Here is a 6,725-nt window from a genome sequence, read left to right as displayed (position 1 = left end):
AGAATTGAGAAATAGATAGTTATTTATTTAGGGGTAAACACACAAATCAGAATTCTCTGCTTGTGAATCTATGAACAGAAGACATAGATTGAATCCAGCAATCTAACAATCTGAACAGGCAGCCAGGGAAGAAAGAAAAAATGGGTGGACACAGGCTCTGCATCTGCATATATAGTATAAGAGGCCACATCCCAGAAGGCAGGTAACCCCAAGCTGCAAACCTTGGTACAGCACCATCCCGTTTTGTTTAAATAAGAGAGTTCTAAGTCTAATACACAATTATATACATTAAGAACAAATATCCTATCCTAACTAGCTTAAGCCTTGTATAATAAATAGCTTAGCCAAGTCATGAGAGGAAAGTAATTACATTAATCTAGTCTTCAACCTCATCAAAGGTTCGAGAAGGGAAATACTATTACTTGAGTAAGCAGGAAGTGCAAATAAGCAACTTCCAAAATGTGCAACAAATGACAGAGACAACTGGCTAGCTGGGAAATCACCCAAAATCTCATTTGCAATGTTGAAGCAACCAATTTTGGCTAAAGCCTAGAATAACTGACAGACCATTTTCCAAGGCAAGAAATTTTTCAAAACTGTCTTACCCTGTCTTGGCAAAATTTGACAGTCCTCTGCTTATGCATTTCTGATTACTATGTATCTTGTCAGTGGTTGAGGCATGGGCATTTCTTTGCCCAAAGGCCAGTTTTTGCCAAGAAGAAAGCAAGCTCCAAGTGGAGTGTCTTCGGTGCTCAACATTCTCTTGGGAATAGATCCGTGTTACCAGGAGCAATTGTGTTTCACTTCAACAGAACTCTAAGTTATTTAAGTGCCATTTTCTACTGCTCTTTGAAGTGGTTGAAGATTATCTATCTATACATAATATAATCTCTCTGTATCTAAAGAACCTGATTGGTCTAACTATAAGTATGACAAACATAGATGACTATTGATCTATAATTTTTAATACCTATATAACTTAAAGATCAAGACAATAAACAACTGTGCAATAAATGAGAACAATGACCTCCCAATGTAAGCAGTGTATAAGTATCTTGATTAGAGGTAGAAATGTACATTGCAATATAATAAATATCAATTTATAAAAATATTTTAAGCAGAGGTAGAAGCATGCATACATACAATATTCAATATAATTTAACTTTGTATCAATATACAAGAATCATGACACTCCCACATCATATATTAATATAATTGTCTATAAATAATAACCCACAAGTATTCAATCTATTACTCACTATTATTATTATTGTTAGTAAGCTCATACCAATCTATTTTCCCATCCAACTTCACCCCCCCCCAATTTTTTTTCAAAAAGATCCCTGAGCCTATAAAATTACCCCCAACCCCAAACCATATATCAATTATAATCAACCCCTAAGCGATGAACCCCGAGGACAAACTTTGTTGGGAGAGGGGACATTATCTTCTAGAATTACTTGCAGCTGTCATGGGGTGATATGATTGAAATTATGCTTATAATATTAATAAATACAAATATAATCAATCTACTAGTACAATATTTAGCCTTCTGCTTCTGTATATTCCTTTAAAGTTAACCCTAAAGCAATAACTAAAAACAAAGTTTGTTACAAGACAGTTTATCCTGCTGACAAAATTAACGCTAAAGGAGATAAGCCAATAAAACAGGTTTCTGTAAAAAAGTATTATTCTTTACTAAAGGAAATAATGTAAATAAATAAAAATAATTAAATCAACCCAATCCTAAAGAAACATGGCAATTGTGCTGAACTATTGGCACCTCTGTCTCTAGAGAACACAAGCAGAAAGAGCCTGCCTAGACGTAAAACTAGAAGTAGACCTGAGCTCAGGTTGCTGGCAAGGGTCTGCTCCAAAGGTGAGGTGAGTTTTCTGTTACTGAGACTACAGATACAAGCCTCATTCATACTCACTCCATCATTTTCCCTGCCTGCTCTAAAGCCTGCAGGGACTCTTCTTTCAAGGATATGGCAGAAGCTCATTTGTTGAGGCCATGAAGATCATAGACCATCAGTCCTACCAAGATCCAAGACCATAGAGGTCACACTCTACACAAATGAGGGCATGATCTACATGTGCTTAGATCTGCTTTGATTACTGGAATAAAAAATGCAGACTGATGGGCTGAACTCAAATTGATTAGGTAATATTATGTAACAAGTTATTTCAAACAAAAGTAAGTTAAACAAGAGGTAAATTGAAGAATCTATACCCAAATATGCAGGCTAATCTTGTGTCAGGCCCTTCACATTTTCTATTCTCTCAATGTGGGACATAATATACTGCATTGCCAAGTTTTGCAATACTAGCATGCATTTGTGAAGGCTGCTTCTGACTTTTGTTTCTCCACAGAATGTATCATCACCTGACTATGCATAATTATTAACATTCTAAGATCTTCTCTGTACTATGACACCATACCATGTGATTGCAGACCTCTCTCTCCCATCATTTCTAAAAGAGTTGCACACAGTAAGGCCATGGTAGATATACACTGGGTGAGTCAACATTGTCCACTACACACACTTACACAAGCACACATATACATATCTCAATACTTATCAGACTTATTTATTCATTATTTATTGAGCCCCTACTATGTGTATTAACTTAATTTCACTGGAGAAACATACATGATTTGCTCCTTGCAATTGGAGGACAAGAGACACACTCTGACTGTGAGAAGTCACATAAGCCCTAGAGTAAACCATTATGCATCAAACTCTGAAGCCAGTCACAGGATTTCTCAGCAGTTCTGCCTGATGTGGTGTTTTGCAAGCACTATAGCATGACTACTAAGGAACCAATGAGCCCTGTTCCTTGCTTAAAATACACAGCAAGAGTGATACTTCAGTGAACACAGAAATTCCTCTCCTAATGAATTGCAGGGTCCCAGGATGTTGAACAGATAAAAGCATACAGACTCTATATCAAACATCTAGGAAGCATTAAGAACCATTCTTTCCAAGGTGCAACTCAATGTGTTAGGTGAGCAGATGCCTCTGCCAAGGTTTCAGCAATGGAGCACAGTTTTTGCTGTCTTGTTATGTTTTAAGTAATTAATTATTAAAAATGTCAGTTTTGTTGAAAAATTTTCAGAGCCCACTCCAACAGAAATCAGCAATGGGTACCTGTGAGGGGGCATGAGGATATAAGAAAGGGCAGATTAAGAGAAATGGAGACAGAAACACAGGATAGACCTGGAGGACCTCTAGTTTTTTTCTCAGCCAGCATATATACTAAATACAGTCAAAAGGCAGAACAAACAACAATAGAGCAGCTAACCAGCTCCCTGCACTGTTCTTAGGGGGAAACTCAAGACAGATACATTATCTCATTAAACTAAGGAACTTCTAATCTCTAATGAGGAATGCCTCTGGCTGGCACACACGACCCCAGATCTTAATAGAAAACTGTGCTCTTTCAACTCAGCAAACATGTTCTTTCTGTGGGATGTTTCTCATAGCCCTCAAGGTTACTGGAAAAAGCAAATCAGTCAAGCAAGCATGAATTCAATTGACCCATTAAGTCAGAAATTACTCCATATGGAAACAGAGTCACACATGGGCTCCCTCAAGGAGGCAGAGGAAGAATGATCAGCAATTCAATGCCAACTTAAGCTACATAACAAGAACATGACAAGAATGAGCTACATAAAACACTGTCTCACACCAAAAAAAGTAAAACTTATCAGTTTATTAGCCAATATAAATTTCCATATATACCATTAATCAATCTGTCTATCTGAAAAGCACAGAGACACATCCATTAACCAGCAGAACTGACTGGTATGAGATTTTGATTCTAAAGAAATAGTCCCCTGCCCCCCCTAGTAGTAGTGATTAAAATGTCTTCACCACCCAAATATGACTTCAGGCAAACTGTCTTTACATCCCTTGCCAGGAATCACGTCAATGCTATGATTGTATCATCCAGGGGCTGCCTTGTCCCTCTCAGTCAGAAGAACTGACTGCCACCTGAAGTGTTTGTCTGGCAGCAGGACAGAAAGTTGTGGAAATGTAGGCCCAGGTCTTCACAGGAGAAGCAGACCAGCAGTGACACAATTACCTCCCTTTCTCACCCTACAGGAAATGCTTAGTGATATCAGTACATGGTTATGGGCATAAAAGTTCCTATTCTTCTATGGTAACATGAAAAGCTAAAGTGAACTATGAGTACTTGGTACAATTTAGATCTTAAATATTCTCCAAAGTCCTGAAGTGCTGCAGTTGCACAGAATGTTTAGGAGGGCAGAAACTAGTATAGTTTAGAGAGCTAGAGATCTGACAGAGAACAGGCTCTCCCTCTCTGTCTTGCATCATGACATAAACAGCAACTCTATGTCTGTCTTTGACTCAATCTAGTAACTAGCTCATGAAATGAGCCCCCAATATTTAGGATAAAAATTTAAACTTCAATTCATCAAGCAGGAAAAATCTCTCATAGGTATGGCCACAGCTAACTGAATATATAAATCAGGTAAATAATACCTGATAGACTGCTCCACAGTTACATTTCTTATGTATTTCCAATTCTTTTCAAATTGATAGTATAAACAACATGAATCAAAGATGTAAGTAATAATGCAGGTAAAATGTTCTCACAATGGTCAGATGTAGATTCATACTTTGGGGAAGTAAAAATATTTATGGGCTTTTACTCACTTGTACTCCTCAATTCTAAAGTAACATTCTTGGCAGCAAGTACACCCAGAGTTAAGAAAAACACCAATAAAATATACAAACAATCTTCTTCTGTAGTTGTCTTTTTTTTTACTCTCTGCTTTTTGCTCTTTTGGGGCTTTCCACCCAACACCCAAATAGATATATGCATGGATACTGATTCTTTTCTATGAATGCCTAGTTTTACGGTGACTTATTTCTAGCCAGCTTTCCTTAAATTATTTTGCCTTTGGGATTTTACCTTTCTATCTACCTATCATTACCTCTTGTTGCATGAGTTGCTGTGTAGCTGGGTAGCTGACCCCTGGAGTCCTCCTCTCCTCCCTTTTGTTGCCTCTTCCTCTCTTCCCAGATTTTTCTGTTGACTGAGTTTTCTGTCATGCCCGGTTTCTGCAGTTATTAAGTCCCAAAAAAATCACGCAAAGGTCTACATTAACTATAAACTGATTGCCCCATTAGCTCAGGCTTCATATTAACTCATAACTTGTATCAGCCCATCATTCTTGTCTATGATAGCCAAGTGGCCTGGTACCTTATTAAGTGGGGCAGTCACATCTTGCTTCTTCTGTGGCTGGTACAGAACTATGGACCAAGCTTCCCTCTTCGCAGAATTCTCCTGTTATTACTGACCCACCTCTACTACCTGTCTGACTACTGTTCAATCAGAATTTATTTAAAATATAATTGACAGAATACAGACCATTGTCCCACACCACTTCCCCATCTTTAAAAAAAAGAAAAAGAACTCTGAATCTAATATCTTTTGTTTAGCTTTTCTCCTGACCATTAACTATTACAACTGGTAACCAACATTCTAAACTAAGGAAAATATTCATAGTCCATTTTTGCGAAATGTGGGAGTAGTTTTTCAGGCTAATTCCTGCTGGTTGAGGGTGCTGATAATCTTATGGGGACATAAGAAAATTTAGAATTATGATCAAGTCCTGATTGAAGTATCCTGTGAGTCATGATCATCTCAGGCAGCAATCTTGTGTATCATGAGGGGCCTGCTTATGGGGTTTCTGTCCTGCCTGGTTCCCCACAACCAGCAAGCCCCAAAGAAAATCACACAGAGATCTCTATAAGTTATAAAGCTGATTGGCCCCTTAGTTCAGGCTACTTATTAGCTCTTGTAGCTTATATTAACCCATTGTTCTTATCTATGCTAGCCACATGGCTCAATACCTTTCTCAGCAGGGCAGCTCACATCTTGCTTCTTTGGACTCTGGGCGGGAGTGGATGAAATCAAATTCCTCCTTCCCAGAATTCTCTTGTTCTCATTGCATCATTTCTACTTCCTGTCTGGTTTTCCTGCCTATACTTCCTTCCTGGCCAATCAGCGTTTATTTAAAACATGATTGAAAGAATACAGACAATTCTCCCACACCAGTCTTGAATCTGTTCTGGATGTAGAACTCAGACATCTGGGCCATCTATTCCTACTGGAAATTTCTCAAGTGGTCTTCCTTGATCAAACCTGATTTTTCTTAACTCAGAATGAATCTACAGCCTCTCATTTCTGTGAAAATGAAAGCAAATCCTCTTCTCCAAAGTAACATACCTCTTGACTTCAATTTTGAAGTAAAGGTATTTTCAAAATATCTGTCTTGGATTAATTCAGCACCTTTTATAAACAAATATCTTTTAGCAGCTGTTGCTCCTTCCTCAGCATTCAAACAATTCAAAGAGAACATAATATACAGTATCCAGACTCTCTGTGTATTTGTCATCTTTACATGGATTTACTTTAACCTCTATTTCTCTTTACTTTTAATTTTTTGGCTTTTTGAGACAAGCTCTCTGTGTATCTTTGACTGTCCTGGAACTTCCTTTGTAGATAATGCTGTCCTTGAATTCACAGAGATCCACCTTCCTCTGCCTCCCAAGTGCTGGGATTAAAGGTGTGTGCAGCCACACTTGAATTCACAGAGGTCTGCCTGCCTCTGTATCCCAAGTATTGGGATTAAAGGTGTGTGCCACCACACTCAACTACTCTCTCTTTCTTTCCTTTGTCCCAGGCAT

The sequence above is a fragment of the Microtus ochrogaster genome, unplaced genomic scaffold, assembly GCF_000317375.1.
Source record: "Microtus ochrogaster isolate Prairie Vole_2 unplaced genomic scaffold, MicOch1.0 UNK133, whole genome shotgun sequence".
Lineage (NCBI taxonomy): Eukaryota > Metazoa > Chordata > Mammalia > Rodentia > Cricetidae > Microtus > Microtus ochrogaster.
This window is presented reverse-complemented; position numbering follows the sequence as displayed.